Below are 27,989 nucleotides of genomic sequence, written 5' to 3' on the forward strand. Positions count from 1 at the left end.
TGTTCCAAAATTTATCAATTCCTCATTAGTGTTTAGTACAATGATCAAACTTCCCGATAGGTATGTATATGTAGGATCTTTAGTCCTTTATATCTATTCAAAATTTGTCCCGAATTAAAAACTCCTTGGCCAACTTGCAATAGATTCTCCTTATGACTTTAAAACGAGATAAAAGGGAATGCCAAAACTAGTTCTTACGTTTCCTTCTTCATTTAATGAGTGGGATTCAAAACGTCATCTCCTTCATCCTCATCCTTCAAGACAAGGACATACACTGCATTCATTTCCAAACTTGCTTCGGAAATACACACAAATACTCAAATCAAAACCAAAGAAACATAATAAGCAAACCGGATATTCAATTCACAATAAATAGTTATTTTTATCCAAGATTTTTCTTGTTTTTCTTCAAGTTAAAAAATAGAAAGATTAAGTGTTCAATTTTTCAGTAACAGGAAAGAAAACAAAATAAAAGTCAAAAATACTCGTATAAATAAGTAGTATTTTTTTGCATAACGTGCAATGCGGTGGCGTGGGCAGACTGCGTTTACGAAATTAATTCCCAATAAGCGCCTTAAATTCATCTGATGAACTGTATTATTATAGTATTTTTAAACTTACTCACTGTAGAATAATAATTTTAACAACATTTGTATGTATTTTACAATATATATAACATTAATCTGTATAGTTAATATTTTTCCATATTACTGCAATGGAAAATGCGTTTCCATGATTAGAACTTAGAATAAGTTACCATTGCTGAACTTACATAAAGTGTACCAAATACAATAGAAAGCTCGCGTTATAAATAACCTATTTGTTAAACGTTCACCACATCTTTGCCGGTTTTTCTTATGTCTGTTAGCTCTTCGCCAGAACAAATAAACATGGAATAATTTTTACAGCATTACGCACGTGTATTACGAAGGGGAATTACTTGTCGCTAGAACAACATCTTTTGTAGTTTATTATTCTTTTGATGCGTGTATCTTTGACACAAAAGCGCGACAAGCGAATAGGTTATTATGTACGAGCTGAGTTCAAACGGTTTCACTATAATGTTGTAACAATAAATAATTACTTACGAATCCTGAAGTATTAGGCGTAAGGTTCTTGTGAAAAACTCATGTTTGATATATTGAAGAATTTATATGTGTAAAGGTTTTCTAAGAATTGTAATCTCCCAAGAAATAAATCGAAAATATTACAATTATCAATTCGGAGACTATCATTATAATTGGTGATATTAGTCATTCTTCAAAGTGGCTGTTAGGAACGCATATTAACAAAAAAGCTTAGACTATATTCTGAAAATAAAGCGTAATACCACCTACTTAAAGTAAAAAACATTTGAGAATCTAACAAGAGCCTCTTTCTGTATCTAGCTTTAGAAGATCGTGTACTGTTATTCTGTCGCCACGAGCATTTAAATAGGCTTTGATGTGAACAAATGTTTGTTATAGAAGCCTTACCATAATGTTATGTGTTCAAAACATTCGCGTTAAAAGCGTGTCAAGTAATTTAACATTTATTTGCCCCGTTCTAGTAAGCCAGTGTTAACACTCTACTTGATTTCGTAATATCGTATCAGTTGTAGAATTCCATGCAAATGTTCCCTCTTGGCATTTCGGAAAGTACGTATCAGTACCTATTTGCTGCTAAAATCGCTGGTGGAAACTTAGTTCACGCGAGAGAAATGAATTCTGTTCAAACAAAAAACTGATATTTACATACCTACATTTCTGATGTGTTTATTTTAAGGGGTCTACACACCAAAGCCGCTGACCCGGCGGCACAGCCCGGCGGCACGACTGCCGCGGCATGTGGTGTTCTAGTAATTGTCAAATACTCTATGAAAGCCGGCGGCATGATTGTACAAAATACGGCCGGCGGGTTGGGCCGCCGGGCTGTGCCGCCGGCATCAGCGGCTTTGGTGTGTAGACACCATTATATTCATAAAATACTCGTACACCCTTCAAGTCACGTGTGAATCAGCTAGAGTCTCGTGTAACATGATAGGTATCTGTTATTTATTTATTTTTTATCGCCATAGTAACTATATAACATCCCAATTACCGCCTCGTTGTTTTTCAAGATCCCAGTTATGACACAAATAATTATCAGCTGACGTTCGGCCCTTCTGGACCTTACTGTTTGATAAACAAGCCCGTGGGTCATGTAGCATTGTTTATATTAATCTTATCATTTCATTGACATGCCACAGTAGTTGCTATAGGTACTCACACATCGACCGCCTCGGGTCCTTCTTATCGTGAGCACCATTTTTGGTCAAGGATGCTACGCTATTTACTATCTAGTGTCTATTTTAGGCTAAATTTGATATGATAGCCTTTAACCCTAGATTACTACTCATGTTGCGACGCACAAAGAAACTACTCATACGCTTGCGAGGCGCATCATATTTACTAATGATTTTATTAAAAACCTATTAGTATGATTGATATTTTTTTGACTGTTTATGTAATTATGTAGATTACTAAAAAAAGAAAAACACAATTTTAATTAATATTTATATATTTTTATTACAAAATCTTTAATCAAATAAATCTTAGAAACAAATTTTAGAAACTTAGGCAATTTAACAGTCTTCTCATTAAAAATAAAAAAATAAAAACATAAATTATACAATTCTCTTGAAAAATAGTAAATTATGAAGTAATCAACCAAAAAAAAATAACAATGTAACAAAAAAAATATTTTAGATGCATCCGATACATACATGAACTTGATGTATAGATTTTTGGCACTTGGCGCAGGTCATTTTGGACATCCTCTTCTTTTTAGATGTACAATGAGAGCAATATCTTCTTTTTTTTTGGCGGTGGTGGACCCTCATTTTCTTCAGAACAGTCATCGGAAGGTTTTTTTAGGATGACTTCAATTATATCCCGGATATCGCTCTTCAACGTAGATGCTTCTAGTAATTTTTGCATCCATTCAGTAGTCAACTGCGTGCTAAGTTTTTTCATAAATTGTCTTCGACTTAGGGGTTTTTCATATTTTTTTGATATGTTATGACAATATATAACATACTAGTATAACATATGAATTTACAAAAGATATATAGAATAACTAATAATGAACAAAAAACACTAACAAAATAATTTGATTAATAGCGTAAAACTTACATACAAACTACTCATACGTCTTTGGAGCGCCAAGGGTAGTAATATCAAAAAAACTATTACACTTACCGTAATGCAACCACCGTCCTTAGACACATGCTGGCATGGACTGAGATGTCCTAGAACGTGAATGCCGTACGCGCAAAGGATAAAAAGATAAAACAATATATCAAAAACGCGGGCGCCTCTGCGACGTAGAGTAGTAATCTAGGGTTAAAGAATATGATTAAGTTTTAATAGGAATTGCATTTGATTTATGAACCAATCGATTTGACGATCATACCGTTATAGAACCTAAGCTTTCACAAATGCTGTGCCGTGGTTACTAGATATAGAAGAAGAATAAGAAAAGTAAAATATGTGGCCTTATAAAGTACTTTATAGCTTCGACTTAATTTTCGAAAAACGACAGTCACGGTCTTTCCTTCTCACACTTGAGCGGTATCTTTGTACGATATAACTGGGCTTACTATATAAATATTTATGTCAAGTGATACATAGATTCTTAGTACTACTAAATACACTTTAATGACTATCTATACATGACCTATGTCTATATAACGAAGATTGCGTATAGACTTTTAATATACACTGTACATTCATACATGTTTTTCATTTTGATACTGTGTTAAAAGTTTATCAGAGTCATGTATCAAATTGCACTTATATCTCGTAATAATTTAAATGCTTCTTTACTGTATATAAAAATACAATATATGATAACGTGTTTACATACGAGTATTAAACAGCTTGACATTTCAATCTGACAAAAGCAATTCGTGTTAATGGAGCATCAATCATCAAATGACAACTGCAGCTCTATTAAAAGAGGAAAAATCCGTCTGTATTTTTAATGGTCGATTTAAATCCTTACTACTGATGACTCTGAAATTGACTGTCTCTCATGATTGTCCTTAACAGATTTTAATGAATCATTTTATGAAGATGGAGTGTTACCTCTGGGAAAATTCTATAGGAGGATAAGTTTTTTGTTTCTGTCATGCAACTTTAAACTCTTTTTTTAGTTTCATTAGAGTCATCCTGCTCTTTCAGGGGTAAAATTAAATGCGTTGAATTGTTTTTTGCAAGCAACATACATTTTAAAGTTGCTTAGTAGTTAAGTAAACGAGTAAAGTTGACGCTAGCGAGTTAACACGCTTGCAATTTAAACCGCGCATATCTGTACCAAATTGGGGTTCTTAAAAAGGGCAGAGAAACCTTTTTGCTTATGACAAAAACTTTTTAAAAGTTTTACGGAGCTTTGAGTATTGTAATCTGGATTGTATTTTTAGCCGTCACCTTTCTTTGTAGGTGACGTGGTTTAGATACGTTGACGGAATGGCTGAATTTTTTTTTTGGATTCTGGCGAGTAAAAAATGTTTGTAATTGTAGTGAAAATAGCGAAGAACAGACGATGTACTGTTAAAACGCTTACAAAACCGGAGTAACGTTCATTCCACTGAAGTATAAACTAACGTTTTGCACAATACCAAACTTGTAAGGAGGCAAAGTTTATTATAGTCAACTCGGCCGTCTCAAATGGCAAAACAAAAGGTTTTGCTATCCGAGACGCTGAACTTTCTCAGGTAGGTACGTCACTACAAGTTCGATTGAGTGTGTCACCCGCCTAAGCTTCGAGATGATTTGAATTAAAAAGGCTGTGAAGAGATCCTTTGAACTGGAATATATAACAAGTTCTAGTTTGCTACTCGAAATTTGTAAGACAGGGTTAGTTAACTCGCATTATGTGTTTGTTGGACTAATCATTTATAGATTTACTTCAGTTAGTACTACATATTTAGATTTTTTTAATTTACGTTTATTATAAAACAAATTGAAAAATCCTTAGCATCAATACTATTTTCAATTCCAGTCTAGAAATGTTTCCTATAAAAAAGCAATCAACGGGTCGAACTCCGGTACGAAAAGTTTAATGCACAAATTCTAATTTTAGATCTTTCCAGGTGCCCGATATAAACAGCCGTTATAATGGCAGGTAACTGAATAAACATTCTGTGTACTAGGGTAATTTGTTAGATATTTTGGATGTCGGGAACCTCAAAGTTTATGACGTAAAAATAAAGCAAATTGATCGGTACGAGTTAAGTCGGGAACATTAAGCAAAGAAGCTACCGAAAGGACGGCATCGATGTCGTGCTTTTGCTCAGATTTGCATAAATAACAACTATAATATCTCTTATGTTGCCCAAAAGTTATACAAAAGCGATTTTATTTTACGCGCTGTACTAGCATTTTCTAGTTTGAAGCAAACATGTACTTAGGTACTTTTGTAACCTTGTAAATAAGTAAGTAATGTATTTTATGGAATAAATCAATGGTTTTGACATTATTTATGAGTCTATTTAGGTAGTTAAATATCTTATTTGTAAGTATAATACATTTTTTAATGCTTAATACCTTTTGACGTGTTCGATTGAAAGTCGTACAGATTTTAAATTCAGTGACAAAAATGAGATTAATTCACATTGTTGTTTTCAATTTGTAGCAGTTTCTCTGACAGAAAAAAGGGTTTGTTGAAAATATAGTTTTTAGTCTTGTTCGTATAGTGATGGTTCTGCTTAATATTAGTTAGTTTGTCGCTAATGCGTTTAAATCAAGCCACAAGAATGGCGAAGCAGAGCGAGGCACGCAAGCCGTGGCCTCGTTGAAATTAATATCAGTTTCTAAATAAGTGTCCCGCAATGTGGGTTTTTGTCAAACTGTTGGATCGTACTGCGGTAGTTTGGTTACCGATCGCCCTTTATTTTTCATTCAGCCAACATACAATTTGAGATTTATTTCATACTTAGCTATTTCTTTAGATGCTGCCTGTAACTGGAACCGACAAATATAACTCATATTTTTCAGTAAGTCTTTAGATTACGTTAGATTTATATGTAATCTGTATCTGAAAATTTAAAACAAAGTTATTATGTTGTTTAGTTAATGATTAATTCAATAGATTTTTTATTTAAATAAATCGTAGTCACCAAAATCGTAATAGGTACGACGAATAAAAGGATCCTAAGTTCGCTTAAATCATCAGTTCATAATGTAGTTGAGTAGTTTTCATTTGTGAAATATAGAGCCGTCTTTTACAAAACTAGTGGTTTATAGCTTACGTTTATAAAACCTCTTTTTCATGCCTCGATGTCAAAAAATTCCAAGCTAATGAAATAATATTCTATTTCTATTTATTCTTTGAAAGTTTCGTAGGTAGTTGAATGTTTGCAGTGAAACGTAAAAGAACCGTTTGGAGGTAACGCAATCAGGTTAAAATGTTAAACGATTTTATTGAATAATTTCATACGTCTAGAGTTCTCTTATTTCGATATTTGAACCCGTTGGCTTTGATTGGTATGTTTGAGCACCCATCACTCGCAAATGATGAGCCGAAAATATTGAGGGTTTTGGTTTTTGTGTTTTATTCAAACAAGAATAAAGAATATGCACAGTAATTATTATCTAGTTTGTTAAAATCGTGAATTGTATTTGTTTTCACTTATAATTTACTCATTGTATTTTTCAAGAAGAAATTGAAGAAAGGCACATTTTTGAATATTGGTTCCCATTAGGGAGAAGAAACTTGTATTGGTATGTTTTTTATTGTTCAGATAAGCCTGACATAAAACACCTTGAGAAAAGAGTTCTCAAGACAGGCCTATGTAAATTCCTCATGATGGAATCTGAGTAGAATCACTGACCACGATCAACAATCTAAATAGTTTTGTTCGTACCCGCGTAACTTGACCCTCACTTGACGCCAGCATGACGAACAATGGTAGGCATTTAAACACAACACCCCCTTTGTTAGTGTCGGGTAGACAGTTGCTAACTTGTGGTTAGTGGCTTCACCTACCAACGGAATCAGTCAGCCATATTTTTTCACCTTTTCAATGTACGGTTCTGAGAAAAAACCTGTTTTGTTTTAGCTCCACGTAATGTTGTTATAACTGAAATATCCAATAGGCACCGGATATCCGATAGACAGGTGAAAAAAACTGGTACAAATTAACAGAACATATTTTTTTATGTTAGAATAATTCTATGAAAACATCAGGGATGTCTGGCAAAAAATCATGTTATATTTCTGCTGATTGAATTCAATTTATTTTTTGTAGCAACAAAAATAAAATAAAATTACAATGAAAACTTAATTTTTACGCATAGTATGACTTGGTGCTTTTTAACAATAGTCGACGTCAATGCTGCTCATGCTTTTAACAGTTTTTTATCGATTGAAACTAAGTCAACGTCACTGCGAGTTACATAAAAGCTAACATTTGGAAAAATGTTTCGGATTTGTTCCAGGATTAATTTTTATTGACAACTTGGACATGATACTGAATAGACTGTTAGTAATTTGATTCGAGAGCTTCCCTTTGTTTGTGTAGTCGCAGTTTGACAGTTTTAGTTTTTTTTTTCATTAGTACAGCGGACAAATGGACTTCTATTTTTTGCTGTATTGCATGTTTTGATCATCACCTACTACTAAAGCTTATATGGAACATAGAACTTTTGCTAGCGACCCAGCAATGTGTATATTATAGGGACATACTTATACATTTCTTATAGGAAATATAGATACTTAGCAATTTAATTAATTAAATCACAAATTGTTCGCGTTAATAACAGCTTTCGGAAGCTAGGCTTAGAATTCTAATTGTCGTATACGACGTCACAATTACAATATTCTGCTTCGAGATAGCGTCCTGCGTAAACCTATAATCTGCACCAAACTAGTATAGTTTGAGCTAGCCAGTGTGTAACTTAATGAGGTTAGGTGACATACCTACGCACATAGGTGTAGCTTCGATAGCGAACAATGACGGTAGTCCTTTGTTTGTAAATAAATTAATTTAACAATACCTAGAACTACCTATCTGTTGGTAGGTTTAAGCTTTGGCATTGAGCTTGATCGTGTTGATATTTTGAAGGTGTACGTTGCTGGTAAAACAGTTTAAATCTTTTTCTCTTTAATGGAATAAAACATAAAAGTTACAATTCATCTCTTTAAGTCTATTCACAGTTTTAGGACTGACGTCTGTAGTTCTAATCAGCTTATATTTTGTGAAATAAAGGTAATTTATAAGTGATACTTAGTGTGAAACATTCAGGGGTTTTCCCATTCTTAAGTTATTTTTGCACATTAATGTATCTTAACAGAATTTGTTGATTGCCAATGTGTAATACGTGCTAACGGGCACATTCTTGACACATTTGCCTGATAAAATTTTATCAACATTTAAGTAGGTACAGTACACTAAAAACAATAATTATTTACGCTAAAAGAAATAACTTCCTCTTTGCCACGAATAGATATTTGAACGTGTATCTTAATTTAATAGTTTGACACCTATAAAAATAATTAGACTGTAGTTTACGATGGTTTACAGAATGCATTCGTCAAACTGCTTTAAGTGTTTTCCGCGCGTGAACAATTTGCACATTAAATGCAAAACCCCATTCTAACATGTAAATACGAAGATGATTTCTCACTGGAACTATTCATATCTATGTACCTTATTCAACTTTACAAGAGTGAGTATGGGCATTAAGCCAGTAATGAAGACAATCGAACAATACAACGCGTAACTTGAATGCTACAATTTGCAATATTTTGATACAATTTGCATCATAATATCATGCAACAAGTGGTGCTTGTTGACTGCCGATATAGTCGTTCACCTATCAAAGCTTCACACAATATTCAGAATCAAATATGGCATTTCAGTAAATGCTCCAGTGAGGAACATACTTACAATGCATATTATGTCAATATGTTTAACATATGAAACAAAAGCGCAAGTTTTGTTTTCGTAACTTTAGCACGAATGACCCCGTTTGGAAGTCGAACCTTTTATAAATAAATACCTGCATAAAGTATCTCGGTATTGGGAATTCAAAGGTCCTTAGTTAAACTACATTTTTGAAACGATTATCACCAAAGAACATACATAAACGCCATTTATCGCACCGAAACTGCATACAATCAAAACTAGTGAGATATCCGATGGATAAATGGACACTGTTCTCTTTGATTTCGAACTCCGACTTCATTAATTGGTCATTCCTCATTTGTTTCGACAAGAGTGTAACTTTTCACATCATTACATTTCAAAAGAAATGCATACTAAACAACGAAATACGTAATATTCAAACTGATCAAATATAACTCGTCCTAATGACAAGCCGGTAATGAGCAAATAATAAAAGGTAAATTTTAACTTGGCAGGCGCTCCGGCACTGATTAAGGAGAGCTTTCATGGCGCTCATAGTGTCGCTGATACGTATGACATACTTTTCTGACGAACCTACGGGCTTTTTTTCCATTTTCGTTTGTTACACTTTCGCGCCTCAGCTGAATTTTCAGTACTAAGACGCTATTAGAGGGGTTAAATGTCTCTGAAACATCTGACCGAAATAACATTCAAAAAACAACATGAAGTACCTATATTTGCAAAATAAGTAGGTAAAGTTTGATAGATTTTCAATTAAACCAGCAATTTTGATAATGTAATTAATAATGGAACTGGTTTAGACAACCTTAGTTCCGAACACTGAAATGATGACTAAATTCAATTGAGCAGGCAATAATAGAAATGTAGATACATGTCCATTACAAGCGATTACATCATGCACGGGAGATATAATATCCAAATGTTCAAATTAATTCACAATTGTTAGGTACATCACTAAACGTTCATTAACGTAGCTTCTTAGTGATCGATGCATAATATGGGAGGATTTATCGCTAATCACTTGCTTGACCTTACTTTATATATTATATCGGATGATAACATGAAACTTTTCTGCACTTTTCTACCATCATCAAACTATTCTACAAATGATTGTGACAAAAACAAAAGAATATCACACTTTTACAAATGCACGTAATCCTGGTCAAAGTTCCCTTTAACAAATCTAAACACGGCTATGATACGATACTCTATAATGGAACGCACTCGCCTATCTTCGGGCCTCATCATCAGATTAGTTCGATAGTTCGATACCATTGTATTGTCATCAGAACTACACATGACTGCCAATTTTCATGATTCTACAATCCTCGAAAGATGGTTACATTAGTTATACTTTACATTTCATCACATACAGGTCGACTTAAAAAAGCGTTTTAAAAATAATATCCGATTATACATCACTAGTGAGTACAAAAGATGTCCTTTATTTTTAATAAGTTTCTGTTACCATGTGAGCGTCTGTAATATTAATTCTCACGCTTGGGTTTCCCATATGTACTTATTGTATGGTTACATTTATACATATACTTTTTAGCTTGCTAGGGATTCAACTGTGGGTTGAATCATGTAGGAATAAGTACCTATGTACATACGTAGGCATTTATGTTAATTGCAAACTAATCAAAATAATCGAGTACCATGGGAGTATGTATGGAGTATTTCCATTAGCTATATATTTTGTTTATCTAATGGTATTCAATGCAACCCACAACATGAATGGCGGAGCTTTTAGTGTATGTATCAACAGAATCCATCCACTATTTCTAATACCTGATATAATTTCGCATCACTTAATAATAATAAAATCTAATCACTAAAACTAAATCTCCTGAACAACTACATTAGTTGAACAGTTCCAGAAGATATTACCCAATAACAATGCGAAACACCTAGTATCCATAAGCTTAAGTTTTGTTTAAATTTCAGAATTGCAATATTATCTAACCTAATATGGGGCGCCAAGGAATATACTTAGAACATCAAATATTTACGAACACATAAACGCCTATACACGTTTTCTAATTTATAGTATTACCAAAACGGAATTCAGCCTTTTTAAAATTCTTATTCTTATCTTTATTTTGCATATAGGAATGTTTTTGTAGCCTACATCGACATTTAGAGTTGGTAACGAATTCCTATATAAATCATGTGTGTGTTTTATTGTTAAAACGAGCAAAATGACGTGGGTTATCTGTATGCCACTAGCCAGATGTCGATTCAAGGGCTCAGTTCTAAAAAGAAGCCACAACTCATCTCCACGTTTTTATTCGTCTTGTCTTACATCATATACACACATATCTGTTCCATTATCTATATTTTTAAACACGAAAATAAGTAAATTACCATTAAAGTTCATATAAATAAATAGTATCAAGAGCAGTTCATACATTTCGTGATGGACAATATTGATTTAAAACTGTGTCACTGTAACCGGGAATGCACTTTCCATGTCCATCTATGCTATCTATCTATCTATAAGTGACAGGATGGAGCGGTAATCAAATCAGTTGTACTTAATAGATTATTAAAAAAAGATTTTCATTCACTCGGCTGTCAATGTCAATGTTTGTTCTGCTTCGTTATAATTTGGAGTCAGCGCGGCATATCATTATTTTCACATCATTTAAAAGATTCCAAACTCAGATATCCATTTTTGACCAAGCTCCCATAAGCACTAACTGAGGACCATTAGCAAGACAATATTTTTACCTCAACCTGTATGGTAATTAAAGGAAAAAACCGCTTGTCGTACCTACCATAAATCTATATTAACAAATCATTCAATTAAGTTTTTCTGCAAAAACTTTTACGTTCCAAAGATACAATCTCCATTCAAAATCTTTGGCACCAAGACCTACATTTTACAATAAATCTCAGCTTAGTTTGTAATTATGAGATACTTATCATAGTGATAATAACCAAATCCTCAGCAACCTTGGTACAGTTGACCATGACGTCAGTTATCTCTGCGTCACATGTTTTATCTTGTATCATCAAGACGACTATGAGTTTCGTGAAAATTTTTGTACCTCGGAAGTAAAATAAGTAGTACAAAATACAACCTTCGGTGACATTGAATTGCTAGTAAAAATTATTCAGCAATTTCACACACTTTACAAAAACACTTTTGACAAGAGGAAAGAAAAGTAAGGTTCATTAAAACCAAAAATCTAGTTTGAAAAATCTCAATTTTCTTGAATTTTTATAGATATTGTTTGAATATTGTGTTAGATTACAGATAGACAAGACAACAAAAGTCTGTCGACAGGCCTTTTGTATGGACCTTGCATAACGTCATTAATTTGGTCAGAAACCGGAGACTGCCCAAACAAAACGTATGTAACATTCGCGTGGGATACCTGTCTATCGTCTCGTTTTACTTTTTAGACTCTTCATAGAATTTATTTTACTAGGTATCTGTTTTATTCACCAGCTTCGTTATTTAAAAAATACTGATACTAAAAAAGTAGTTCGGAAAAGTATTGGTTTACCAACGTTTGTTATCAAAGAAATCCATCAAATGTAGAGTTGGAACCGTATAATAATTTAGTCTACATTCCACGGTAGGATTTAAAAAGAATCCGTCATCATGACCTCAAGGTTCCATCGTCAGTCAACAATATAAGTGATTACTGGTCCAAGTGTCGACACTCGGTTTTGTGTAGGCCGTGCAGTGTACACAAACGTCAAACCGTGTCATCACAATAGTCGAGTGACTCAAGTTACATGTTGATTCAAAACCAACGGCCGACGACTTTATCGTAAATCAAATTTGTCACGTTACGCGACGGGCATTTTTTATAAGCAATCTTAAATATCAATTTACGGTATTATCAATTTACCTTTACCACCTTTGCGACTGCATCTGAGATCGTCAGTTAGGACCAGTTTGTTGGACTAGCTCGCCTCGAGGCAACTGACCCTATATTATGAAGGAACTCCGTAGTCCGTATAGTTTGTCTATGAGAATTTCTCCAGTACTTCTGCTTGTTCTGGCTTCATAAGTGTGGTGGACTCTAACATTCATCAACAACTCAACATCGACTCTTTCATATGTCATTCCAGAATTAATATAAGTTTAAATTGCGGTAAAACATTACACATAACATTATAGATCTAAAATGTGCATCTAAGTATGATACCGACGTTATTCAACTTCGTTCATTGATAGCCCAGTCAATGTGATTGGCAGCTATATTTCACGTTAAAATTATTATACGATAGGCTGTGAAATGAAAGCTACAATTGGAGACAGCTGCAGTCTGATTAGTTAATGTGTAGCTTATTACGATGACCTATTTACCGGTAATATAGAGAAGAATTACCTAGAAATCAAAAACAACCAAATAACACGGCCAACTTTTCGGTTTCTTTAGGCTGTCGCTCTATTTTATATAGAGACGTCTAACTTAAGCTTAGTCTGGTGGTAGACTTTCCGTAGTCACGATGTTGAAATCTAATTTATCCAAAGAATCAGTTTGCCTTAAAATCAATCACGTGCGACTTCCTATAAGTCAGTGAGCGTGCTTAATCGGACAAAATCTCAGCGCGTCACCTAGTCGCCGCGACCTGCAATAAAAACAAAGTTTTATAAACTAATGACAGCTGCCATCGTGACAGATGTGCTCGGCACACTCAACCGTGTTTAATCGACAGAATACGACAAAGATGGACGACTGCTCGACGAATGTAGAAATGCGTGGAGGTGACATCGTGTCAAATGATATGAAGTGCTATCATGCCGCGGGGACAAGAACACATTGATATTTTCAAATAATTATGTGTATATTGAGGACCAACGCTCTTGGCAATTAAAACCCCGATCGTTAAACTTAAGTTAAGATTAAAGTTAAACTTTAATCTAATATTTTATTGACCTAAAACGTTTCTAAAAACATTTTATGTTAGGGTAGGGTAATCTGTAAGAGCCGCTGTCTATTTTATGTATTCGTAAATCCATGTTCAAAACCTATCAAAACTTTATCGCACTAGACGACAAATGAAGTTCATTCGAGGTTCAGTAACTTTTTCATGACAAAACAATCTACAGCATGATAGGTTGAACCTACTACTGCAAAACAAACACGTCATCAGTAAATAAGTTATTTTAATTAATATAAACTTTAATTCAGACGCAGACAATCCCAATTACGAACATAATAATTGATTACAAAAAATTGGTCATATTTGGGAACATTCAATGTAGTATAAGTACTTGGCTTTACCATACGGTCGGGGTGATAAATAGCTTTTTATTGCCTCATTATATTCCACACATTTTTATAAACTACTAAGTAGCAATCATCTTCAATATTTGCTTATGTATAAGCCTTCTTCTGAATCACGTAGGAACAAATCTGTCAAATGGTTTAAAAGATCGAAACGTTCAAACATCGGAAATAACTCTATTATAAACTATGCAAAGAACTTATGTACGTATCAATTAGCAACACGCGTCGCGTTCAAATATCAAAATAACGAAAAATTCGCTCCATTGGAAGACAACACATATTGTACAAGCATTCGATGTCAAAGATACTCTTTTTACTGACAATTAGTATCCACTAAAAGCTTTTGATTGTACCAACTGGTGTGGTGTTCGAAACACGAGTGGAAAGTTGATCCTTATTATAAACACGGGCCATTTTTTTGTAGCTCGACTATACAAATTACAGCGAAGTTTTACACAGATGGTACAATAACAAACAGACAAAATGAAAAACCCCGGAAGGGCATTGGTCGCCCTTCTCGTGGCTACTTCCATAGCCGGCGTGGAACCACAACACTTCATCAGACGTAAGTACCTATTGCAGTCACCATCATCCTCCTGTCCTTATCCCCGTTCTATTTGGAATTGAGGCAGCGTGTTTTCTTCTTTCATATTCTACTATCTGCCGTCATCTCACAAGTACCTACTGATTGCAGTGTAATAAATTAAGTGTAATTTGACACATGTATTGATTTACTGTTTATGGTGTCAGATGCAGACTAAACATTTGAGTGCACTTAATTTTCAAGTGGCGTTACGTTGATATGTAACTCAATCACTCAGAATGTCACATTATTTTTGTCTTAGTAGTTGCTAGGTAATTTTTTAACACTTTTATTGACAGTTAATACGTAACTTTAATAAGTGAATAATGTGTTACAAGGGAACTTTTCTTCCTTGCCACGATTTTTTGAAATGTTTTTTTATTTTTTATTACTTTAAATTAGTATGCATGACAGTAAAAAATGAAAACTATGGATGAACGGGATCACAATAATAAAATAGCCTTGTAAACTAAATGTATAACAGCAACGCAAAAAAATTATAGCTTCCTCAAACCTAAAAACATAAAAATCAAAGTTGACGAAAACAAACTTTTAATTAAGAACAAATTCGTAGAACAATAACTGATAGAAATCGGGTTAAAAACTGAATTAACATAGTTTATGAAATATTCAATATGATTCGAGACATGTAGGTCAGGGATGGTGCATAATTATAGTGTGAACAGCCGATAAAAATGACGGGAAGCTCATAAAACGGCCGTTCAACCTGCTTGTTGAGCAGAATCCGAAGAATCAAACGTTGTGGTCACAGCTGCTAATGCCAATAACTAAATTTATAGCAACACATTAAAATCAAAGAATCTTTCAACATTACACGGAACTAATCAAACCTAGTTTCGGGCTCTTAACATTTTAACAGACAAACAAATTAAATTCTTACTTATTCCACTGTTTAAGCTAACCTTCTAAAAGGTGTAAAAGTTTATCCTAAAAAAACCCGTGATAAATACGCGTTGACTATCTTCAGCGCGCTAATAAAAACGCAAACTTTCCTTGAATTAATGCAGAGTTGTAATTATACAACACAGCATGAACGGGTTTTCATATCTCGCGAGATTTACTAACATGTCCGCTGAATGCTGTACGCAGCCTTTTGTATCCGTATTTTGCATTTCATCCAGCTGGCTAAGGGCGTATTTAATCATATCTTACTGTCGGGCTTGACCCCGATCTGATATAGAACTACGAATAATTAGACTCGGTATTATTTTATGATTAAAGTGATAAATCTAAGATGCGTACGGTCAATTTTTAAAATATGATTCAATCTTTAATGTGAAATGAATAAATAATTTGCTCTTAAATGTACATATTAAGACATTTTAAAATAAAGTACGGTCTCTACTCTAGTTCAATCAGAAATATTATGTATAGTGAAATCGTCTTTAACTGAATTTTTCAATAAGCAATACTGCCTTCCGTGACTGAATTGAATATCGACTCTATTTAGAAATGCTGAAGATAATTTCAGGTTAACGTGGTATTTAAAATTATCGAACAGGTTCTGCGGTAAAGATTTTTAAAAATAAGAACTAGTCTCAACTCTAACAAAAACATTAAACGAGGCATTAAAAAAACCTTGCTTTTTTAATATTTTATACTGCGCTAATTTAACACACACATTAAATCCCGCTAAGATTTTTTGCATTCAGCGACTCAAAAAAATCCCTTCTTTAAAAGTAAAAAGAAAGTATCCAAATCCTGTCTACGCGTTCTAAAGTCTATCCTTTTAATATGGACATGGACCGAAAGGCGTGTCACAATCAGCGGTCTCCAGTGCGACAAAACAATAATTGTGACCGTTACTGCCATAACGTTACCACTGCACTGATTGTTTTTTGCCTTGGCAAATTAATATTTTATCGCTGAACATAAACATAACAGTGCCGATCTTAGGTCTGACCTACTACGAGTTGTCTTGCTGTTACACTCGAATTTTAAAGTAAAATGCTTGTAATTTCTGCAAGACTTGCTATCCTATATGATATGTTAGTTTATCCGTCAGATAAGTTTCTGATAGACTATCAGAGACTTTATCAGTAACCAGTGAGATTGAACATAAATATTCGTAATATTATCTGGGATCGTTTACTTATATCTAAAATTCATTAGAAGCATATTTTAAGTTCGTTTTCAAACACTAGATTCTATTAATAACTAGGCCGTTTGATTGGTTTTTGATCCTAACTTTTGACTAACGTATTTATCGTCCTAGATTTACCTGACTGCATAATTAATTTCTGTGGTTTGTAGTACCGTGTGGTTCCTACAAAGACTGGTCTAACCATGAGCCTTGCGACAGAGATAATTAATTGGAGTTTATTATAATTAGTAGCACTTGCAAGTGATGGACATTCCATTGACCTATCTTTTCTTTGTAGTAACCATGCAGTCATTGTTCGAATATCACTTCGGAGTAATGATAGACGGGACAGTTCTCGACTTTTTATAAGTAGTTCCGAAGAGCTGCAGACATCTTTTCAGTTAGTATAATTTACATGGATTTAATTGGGTCCTTTATGTTGAAACATAGTTTGGAGGGCTCTATATGGGAATTATGCTAGATATTTTACTAGGATGTGATTCCCTAAACTCTGTAGCAACTTCATGAAATAATGTCAATAAATCAGTCTCAAGACGGCAAAGGTTTATATTGATGTCATTAATAACAATTTGAACAATCCTTCTTAAAAATTATCGACTGTATTTTTGTGGTAAGTTAATCTTGTAAAAGCTTAAGTGCACACCTAATTAAACCTCATCCATTCAAGTCTATTACAACCGCAGTTAAAAATAAGAGTTTAAAAATTTCTCTATAAGAATACTTGATGGTATTTTGGCTGTACGTTTCTTGGCCCGGTTCTAATTGTGGGCAGGTGACCTGCTCGTATGCCCGGAATAGATGCTGATGCATTGGCTATACAATGATCCGCTGGTCGTCGTGTCACGGTTATTTGGGAAGCTTAAACTGTGTCAGTTTAACTTCAAAGTCATTGTCTTGTGATTTATAGGGAAAGGATTATAAAGTCTATATATTGTTCAATGTTTGTTTTAAAAATATATTTTTATGAAGTTTTAAAGGAAAAAGGTCGAATTAATAAATCCTGTAAACAAAGCAACTATCTCAAAGCTGCTTGTGATAAGAATTCGTTTGTGACATCGAAAATTAATTAGTACCAATATATGTAGCTACAGAACTGCAGAAAAAACTAAAACAAAGTGTTCCTATTTCTGGGAAATAACTGTGATATTCTTTGTTTTCAAAATGACTTTATTATTGGAATATGTTCTCTTTGACAATTAGCAAAACTTAATTTCGTGTAGGTATGTTCGTCTGTATGTTTTATTGGAGATATTGCTACGTCCCTCACAGGAACGTTTTTATTAGGTATACCAGGAATCGAATGCGATATTGCAGGTTGGAAAGGAATATTGGTCAAAAACTCAAAGTTTTCATTTAGACCAGACCTTTGAAGGTTGTGTAATGAAAAAAAAGATGTTTTTTTTTAATAAAGGCAAATATGCTTTCTCATATCCTGCACGCAATGTACGTCATATGACTACCTGAAGTTTCAAATGTACACGAATGTGGATGTTTTTTTAATTTTTCGGACTAAAACTTCTGATGCCTGTCCATCAAAATAGCTTAGATTAGTTTTTCCCGTTTGCGGAAAATTTTTAATTAAAATGTAGATAGGTATATCTATTGCAACGAAAAGAATTAAACTAGAATTGTAGGCATGTAATCTGCATTAATAAATGATTTTCAAAGTAAATAATTTTAATAATAGGGCTTCACACCACAATATAACTATACATCTTTAAAATCATTAATTAATTATTATATATATAATAAATAATTTATTATATTGAGAATAAAAAATAAATAACTACGCCGAAGAAAAAGACCCGTAGTTTAAAGTTACAATCTTTAGAACAAAAAAGTGCATTCAAGGAGTTACCTATTGAAATTTTGGTTTCTTTGTGTCGAACTGTTGACAAAGAGGTCCCTGAACCATGAATATTGAAAAGGTATCAATTACAACTTGTGTGACGGACAACAGGATAGTTGGCTTTACGTCGACCAGATGTTTTAACTTGGTTAGATTGTCATACAAAGGGAGCACAAAGAAATTAGTGTCTGTTAGGAGTAGATCGACTGTAAAAACAGAAAATCCGTAAGGTGTCTGTTTTATTGAAACTTTACTGAGGAACTTAACATTGGTTTGACAACTACTCTTTTGTTTTAAGATCTTCTTCGTACATATAAATTGCTTACTGCCACACTCAGAGTCAGTTAATGGTTACTTAAGTGGCTCCTTAGTATAGATTTAAAAAAGCTCACTCTCAGAGACAATTAATGATCCGTTAGCATCCCTTAATGACAATTAAAGTTAAGTAAAGCAAAACCTTTACTTAACTTTCTAATGATTAATTTTGACATTTATGTTTAAGGTTATAAAAGTAAATAAAATATTTTAAAAAGTCTCAGGAATAGGAATGTTTTAACAATAAAGTAAAGATGAGTGATTTGCTTGACTTTATTGATTTTGTAGACTATACCAGAAGGTTTAGAGTAGTGGGGCCAAATAAGAAGCCCAGGAGGAGTAACATTAGAAGTCTATACGAATATAAAAGGGTATTTTTCTATCAATGTTCAAGCAGTCACTGGGACAAACTTGGAATGTTATGATTTAGTAGCCCGGTGGCCTGGCAGTACCCATGATAGTTTTATTTATAACAGCAGTGCAAGTAAACAAAGACTGAATACTGGTGTGTTAAAACGGATAATTTTAGGTGACAGCGGGTATGCAGTTAGCAATGTGCTACTGACACCGTTTTTATCACCAAATTCAACTGCACAAGAAAACTACAACAAAAGCCAAATAAAATATAATGTGGAATACTGTGGAAAGATGCTTTGGCATTTGGAAAAGAAGTTTTCCTTGTCTCCAACTTGGCATGAGCATTAAGATGGATACAGTTATATGTGCTTGTGCGACATTGCATAATATTTCTTTACAGGTTGATGATTTGGTTCCAAAGAACTGGGAATCTCCTCATATTGAGAATGATGATGTTGTCCTGAGTGAAAGGCCTGAAAGCACAACCAACAGCAATGGATTTTTGGTGCGACAATCTATAGTTGATAGATTTTTCTCATACCTAATATAATTTTTAATAAATAAAAATCCATAAAATAAGAGGAATACTTTTTTAATTGTTGAACAAGAGGCCAATTATGTAGTACAAAGTTTATTTGACTTCCTCGTTGATCTAGTGGTCGCAAGCGCGGCTGCTGTGCTCGAGGTCTCGGCCGGTCGGAGGTCGGGCCGAAATCGCTTTTTGAGTTTTCTTAAACTTTCACAAAGCAGCCCGTAGTCTGGAAGTTGGTGATTGATTCCTGATTGAAGTCCTGTGTTATACTATCCCATGCTGCTTGTTTCTTGGCGACTGACTTGCCATCTGTTATTTAAGATTCCACGATTGGTCTCTTTTTAACTAATTGTGCTAACAAAGCTTTTTCGTCCGCCGTGAAATCAGCCACACGTTTGCTTGGGGCTCTTGTTCCTGAAGACTCCTAAAATGAAACAAGCACAAGTTAAATATCTCAAATACATATGTGCAACTACTTATGTACATAGAAACGAAACTTACCACGATAATATGTTAAGATAAAGCTATTTATTTCAGAGCTTATCACATTTTTCCACACACTTTTCTTTCCTGACGGTTAACGGAACAAGAATTTTAAACGTAACCTTGACACTGACAGTACAATATTGACAGTGATACCAGAAAAAAGTTTCCATGTACTTTATATCATTTACATGAAAATAGGTGTTTTTACGTAAAAACGATGCCGAAATTAACAAATTCTTATTTCTATTGTTGATATACAAGGTTTTAATGTATTTAAATAACAGTTTTTGCTACTTAATAATTTCACATTTTAAGGTGCGGCTACACCTTTCGTTTATCGATAAGCATTATCAAAGACAATTTGACGATACTCTGCCCTACGGATACTTAAAGCTGTCATTAACTAATGAACCCTTAAATTTCGTCTCTGGGATGTATCGTTCAATAACAGATTTAATGATAATTAGTTAAGGACTCGTTAGGACTAATTTAAGTATCCATTCTGAGTGTGGCAGTTACTGCCACACTCAGAGTCAGTTAATGGTTACTTAAGTGGCTCCTTAGTATAGATTTAAAAAAGCTCACTCTCAGAGACAATTAATGATCCGTTAGCATCCCTTAATGACAATTAAAGTTAAGTAAAGCAAAACCTTTACTTAACTTTCTAATGATTGATTTTGACATTTATGTTTAAGGTTATAAAAGTAAATAAAATATTTTAAAAAGTCTCAGGAATAGGAATGTTTTAACAATAAAGTAAAGATGAGTGATTTGCTTGACTTTATTGATTTTGTAGACTATACCAGAAGGTTTAGAGTAGTGGGGCCAAATAAGAAGCCCAGGAGGAGTAACATTAGAAGTCTATACGAATATAAAAGGGTATTTTTCTATCAATGTTCAAGCAGTCACTGGGACAAACTTGGAATGTTATGATTTAGTAGCCCGGTGGCCTGGCAGTACCCATGATAGTTTTATTTATAACAGCAGTGCAAGTAAACAAAGACTGAATACTGGTGTGTTAAAACGGATAATTTTAGGTGACAGCGGGTATGCAGTTAGCAATGTGCTACTGACACCGTTTTTATCACCAAATTCAACTGCACAAGAAAACTACAACAAAAGCCAAATAAAATATAATGTGGAATACTGTGGAAAGATGCTTTGGCATTTGGAAAAGAAGTTTTCCTTGTCTCCAACTTGGCATGAGCATTAAGATGGATACAGTTATATGTGCTTGTGCGACATTGCATAATATTTCTTTACAGGTTGATGATTTGGTTCCAAAGAACTGGGAATCTCCTCATATTGAGAATGATGATGTTGTCCTGAGTGAAAGGCCTGAAAGCACAACCAACAGCAATGGATTTTTGGTGCGACAATCTATAGTTGATAGATTTTTCTCATACCTAATATAATTTTTAATAAATAAAAATCCATAAAATAAGAGGAATACTTTTTTAATTGTTGAACAAGAGGCCAATTATGTAGTACAAAGTTTATTTGACTTCCTCGTTGATCTAGTGGTCGCAAGCGCGGCTGCTGTGCTCGAGGTCTCGGCCGGTCGGAGGTCGGGCCGAAATCGCTTTTTGAGTTTTCTTAAACTTTCACAAAGCAGCCCGTAGTCTGGAAGTTGGTGATTGATTCCTGATTGAAGTCCTGTGTTATACTATCCCATGCTGCTTGTTTCTTGGCGACTGACTTGCCATCTGTTATTTAAGATTCCACGATTGGTCTCTTTTTAACTAATTGTGCTAACAAAGCTTTTTCGTCCGCCGTGAAATCAGCCACACGTTTGCTTGGGGCTCTTGTTCCTGAAGACTCCTAAAATGAAACAAGCACAAGTTAAATATCTCAAATACATATGTGCAACTACTTATGTACATAGAAACGAAACTTACCACGATAATATGTTAAGATAAAGCTATTTATTTCAGAGCTTATCACATTTTTCCACACACTTTTCTTTCCTGACGGTTAACGGAACAAGAATTTTAAACGTAACCTTGACACTGACAGTACAATATTGACAGTGATACCAGAAAAAAGTTTCCATGTACTTTATATCATTTACATGAAAATAGGTGTTTTTACGTAAAAACGATGCCGAAATTAACAAATTCTTATTTCTATTGTTGATATACAAGGTTTTAATGTATTTAAATAACAGTTTTTGCTACTTAATAATTTCACATTTTAAGGTGCGGCTACACCTTTCGTTTATCGATAAGCATTATCAAAGACAATTTGACGATACTCTGCCCTACGGATACTTAAAGCTGTCATTAACTAATGAACCCTTAAATTTCGTCTCTGGGATGTATCGTTCAATAACAGATTTAATGATAATTAGTTAAGGACTCGTTAGGACTAATTTAAGTATCCATTCTGAGTGTGGCAGTTAGACTACGATACAGAAATAAAGATCTTTATATCTAATAATTAGACTAATTTTATAACTTATTTCAATAAGATCGGTTAGTTACCTACATTTCAAAGCTCTGTTTGCATCGATAAGAACCTTACTAATGAACGCTGAGAACTTTTTACATTAATTGAAATTAAAATGAAACTAGAGTTTTGTATACACAGTTACATCCGATACAAGTTTTCAAAATAACCCCAAGAAAGCTTTAATTTAATGTCATTCTTACACAGCTTATTAAAATCAGGAATTTCTGATAGAACTATATTTTTATTTTGTATTGTTGCTTTTAAGACCAAAGGTATCATATTTCTTTTGTAAATGTTTTTGTGTAACAAACTAGCTTCACTGGTTGGTTTGATTTTTCTCTGAAACATCTTGCACTGTAAGGATTCTATTGTAAATGCTTTTTAAAAAGAGTTTCTTCCGGTTTGTTCCCCGTAAAACCCTGCTCCCGGAACCTTGCACTTGGTTGAACTTCAATAACAGCTTATAGAGAACGATTTTCATTGAAAAAAAATTACTATAAAATCCTATGGAAGTTTTTTTTCTTGCTGAGATTCTAAGAGCGTTTGGAAAAATACAAAGCTTGTATTATTGGTTTGTTTGTATAGTAATGTAGATTACGTATTAATTAGTTTCTAACCATCATGAACAAACGTAACCACCGACCGCCGATTTGTAACTTAAAATCTGTTTAATTAATTGAAGCAATACTAATGATAATTTAAAATATGTAAATTGTTTAAGAAAATAAATAAATGAGAATAATACTGCATTGCTGTGCAATACAGCGCTTACTGCATTGTTATCTTCTAAATTTATCCAAAATCCATGTGTCAAATGGCTGAATGGAAATAGTAATTGACTTTGGAGGTGGATCTAGGGTAGTTCTACATACCTATAGTTTTATTTGATTTATTTGTCAATCATCAAGATTATTTTCGAGACGAAATAGTAAAATGTGGGACGAAAAGCTCGCAACAAATATTTTCAGATTTCTTCCAACTTATCCACAAAGGTTAAAGAAAGATAGTTTCTACTTAAGGTTTCTGGTGTAAACAAGTTTTTTATGCAAATTGAATCAGTGAATATACATAACATCTAATGGCCACATTGTTATGTAAAAAACGAGTGCATTTCATCCCTAATTTTGACTAAACGACCCTCTTTGGATCTACGGAAGATTAACCGCGGATGTAGCAAATGATATTAGCATGACACTGAAACGCCATTTTATATACAATTTGTATATAAACTTCTTAAGACAGCTTCTTAGGATCAAGTATATAATTTACCTCTATCTCTTAAAATCGTAGAAATACTTGTACTTTCGATAATGCGTCGTTTAAACTTGCCTAATTTACAAAATTATATTACTTATCAAAAAAAATTGTTGTTAATTTATTCACATTGTTTATTTGCTTTCCACAAGTTTTGAAATTATGAATCGTGGACCCTCTTCACAGCAACATCATGATTTAATGCCAGTAAAGATTAGATACCAAAAAGAACAAAAAGTCCTACAGATGGAAAATCAAGACATGAATTGGGCGCAAAAATGTTACACGCATGTAGTTACATACCTGCTTATCAATTCTTCGACTCGGTTTTTGTTTCCATACCGCTAGAACACGACTAATTTGCCTGATGAAAATAGACAATGCGATATGCGATAAAATATGGAAGGTTCGGCCTACTTTGTGACCAAATGAAGTGTTTTAGCCAAAGATAGTCCAAAAATATGTGGTATGTAAAACCAAAAATTAGTGGTGTGTTCTGGATTTTTTTACGAACACTTACGAATTCATGTAATAAAGAAAGTCTGACAACCTAAATAAAAGTCAACGTTACCTAAATAAAATCTGTTTGAGTTATTCGAAATAATTCGGTGGTCATATTTGCTTCTACTGGATAGCGGAACCACAAATATTTCGGATGTGGGCTCACCTATGTAATATTTAATACTAAATGGAGTTAGAACTTCAACAATAGTTTGTTGTGACTTTTCCACTATCAAATCACTGAAACAATTGAGATAAAAATTGTTGAAAAACCTAGTAGAAGACATCTATAATTTCTATATAAGCAGTCTACTTTCTATCAAGGTGACCGAAGTAGATCCCTCGGGACGCGAACAGAACCGCGGGATACGGCTGTTGTAATACGTTACATCAATCCATTCAATCAGTACGAAGGTAATGTTATTAACCGTCACGCAACTTTCACAATAATAGTGATGTGACATCTGACCATAACTCGACACAGCGGATCCCTCACAATGCGTTCATAATAGGATTAAGTTTATCCCATGTTTTGCATATTTCATCAATCGCCATTGTGCCCTCTAACGATGTACAAATGTGAAATGTGTCTCTTTACTAAGACCCGTGTTTGAAGGCGTTCTTTATAATTCAGTTCGGAACATAATGAACGTTTGTTCGAAGGTCAGTAACCTGCATGGAGTGAGAGTTCGAGAGTTTTTGTGCATGCATGTGTATGACGAATAAACCGACTATTTTACAAAACATCTGAAAACTTACAAAGAGAGTGAAGTATCAAAGCATCTCAATTAGTAGACCTATGGTTTTAAATGATAATTATGAAGCCGCTTTTCAGAATGCTCGTAAGATAGGTAAATCTGTGTATTATTTCTGAGGTTTTTAAAAAGCAATTATATTAGGCACTTAAATAAATTGCAATAACATTGTCAAATTGTAAAGCAGACGTTAATTGGATGCTTGTCATTGACCGAAGTCGGACTATCGAAAGCCGACGATATTAATTAGTGTGCAAGCTTATAATACCTGTAATTAGGTAGATAATTACTGTATGAAGCTGCAAGATACTGCAGGTATTATAGTGTTGATATATTCAAAATAAACTTACTAAATAAAGCATAATACATCGTATCTCAATTTTGAAGTATAAAAGCTCAATAAAACTATACTGATAAATTATAATGAACAATTCTAGTTTAGAAGGCAGAAGTAACAAATATTGCTTATGACCTGACATCAAAGTACTTACATACTAGGCATACCGCACTTCTTGATTGAAAACCAAAGTTAACAAATATTAATGTGTACAAAGCTTAAATACAAAGCTCAAAGCGTCACTGGTGTCACATGTAACAGTGTAAACAAACCCTTATGTCAAATACATTGCTCGCTACATACTAATGTTACGATGACACTCGCAAAATTGCACATAAATCAAAGCGAGATATAAATTTGTCGTATTGACGTACAATGGACGACAAACAACCGAGAACGCACGTGAGAATACGCAAAACGAGCTTCGAATAAAAACTAGTAAATAGACGTCATGCGTGCATGCTTGCATACATACATTTTTATTGTCATCGTATCGAGTTTTCTTTACAACTACATCTTATAGGAGTCTAGTCGTATTTTACTATTCTTGCGTCAAGATTTGGGATATCATGAACAATCTATGTAATAGCCATTTTGACTGCATAAACAACTAATTAAATAATTAAAATAGCACATGTATATGGAGAGTGTAAACTGAAAATGCATTGACGTTGATACTAATAATGATTTACACTGAAAAGTCAAACGCGTTATGTCAGATATACATATGTATATGTTAACCGACCAATGAATAAATACTATTTGAGTAAAATTATTAACTCAACTATTAGAATAGAATATTATAATATTACGATATTCTGTCGTGTTAGTTGAATTAATGAATCATGGTCTTCCAAAAAATATTTTCGTAATAATAGGTATAGGCAAAGAAGTGGCCCGCTCACGAATCACCCACGGGGACAATTTTGTAATAAGGGCTACCCCGTACCTGGTGCAGACTACCGACTACTTACTACAGTTTAATTTATTTGCCGGTTCACCCTGTTTGGGACCTATTACGTTAATGCCGCGAATATAAGACAAATGGATGCGGTATACTGCGAACTGTTCAACGCAAAAGTTCTCTACTAAGTCTAGCGTCATTTATAAGTGTTGTGCGCAAGAAAAAATATTTCACATGCATGCCAGAGTTAATGCGGTTATGCTGTGATGATACTCAGGTATGAACATTCTTGTGAGGATTCCTTGTGCAAGTATAAAAAGTCCAATTGTTACGTAATTAGCAGCTTTGCCGCGTCCACGATATTTTATAATTTTTTCACATCCGCGAATCTGTCTCGCGTTCGTGCTTTATAAATAAATGCTTACTTAACCTTGATACTTATGCTGTGGTATTTGCTTAACCAGTCTAATAAAATAAAAGAGACTAGCATTTCTTTGGCTTATCTATCGATTTTGTTTAAAATTCCTTTTCAACGAGTAAGCTCTTTATATAGGTATAAAGGATAATAAGGTGCCGATGGAATAAATACGTCCATCAGCGTAATTATATTTTGGTTGTAGGGTTAACTTGCATTTATGTTTAACACGCGTTCAAGGGTTATTTTGTGTTTTAGTAAACATAAGTGTACCTACCATATGAATCTCGAAATATCTTAAATATGTATTTTTATCGTCTGAATAAATTAAGTTACCGTAATTTAGTAGGTGTTAAAAGCATAAGTGTACGTTAAAAGCATTTTTCACCACAGTTGTTAGAAAATGGGTGGCCCAAAGTAGATACAGAGACTAATCAGAACCCTTTACACTTAAATTATATGTAGGTACTTATTGCCTAATCTAGTACACCTACATAGAGCTGCCTATAATTCAGAAAGTTGACCAACTTTAAGTAAGCATGGCTTCCGATGCAGCTTATCGCGTCCTAAACCAAGTTCTAGTAGGTATAAGTATCTGTCTTTCGCATTCCAGATTTAACCGGTTTATGTGGCTTCGAAGATAGATTGAGATCTGTAGAGAATGGGACAACAACGATTTTGTACACATGAATAAAAAAATCTCTTTTGCCTTTTACCAAGCATCTATCCAAAATATGGAGAAAGACAACATGAGACATCTCGGTCTTATAATTAAATTTTCTTTTTAATATTTCACTTTTTTTAAATCGAAGCCCTTGGAAATATATTGCATTTAATATGGTGAATTCTTAATTCGAACACCATGATCGAGCCAAAGCTGTCAAGCGTAGGAACTCAATGAACGGAGTATACGTAATTTTGTGTATGTTTTGTGTGCCTACCGTAGCTCTGTTGCGGTCTCCAAGCCGGACCAAACGCCC

The 27,989-nt window shown here is 33.8% G+C and overlaps 1 protein-coding gene and 2 pseudogenes across 5 annotated transcripts in view; all 3 read left to right on the forward strand.

Annotated features, from left to right (window-relative positions):
• Positions 1-27,989, forward strand: part of Trol (terribly reduced optic lobes) — a 149,488-nt gene that overhangs the window by 78,546 nt on the left and 42,953 nt on the right. The gene's annotated exons all lie outside the window — the stretch shown is intronic.
• On the forward strand, positions 18,767-20,320 carry LOC135117442 (uncharacterized; annotated as a pseudogene).
• LOC135117447 (uncharacterized) lies at positions 21,222-22,203 on the forward strand (annotated as a pseudogene).

Source organism: Helicoverpa armigera, chromosome 1 (genome assembly GCF_030705265.1).
Source record: "Helicoverpa armigera isolate CAAS_96S chromosome 1, ASM3070526v1, whole genome shotgun sequence".
Taxonomy (NCBI): Eukaryota; Metazoa; Arthropoda; class Insecta; order Lepidoptera; family Noctuidae; genus Helicoverpa; species Helicoverpa armigera.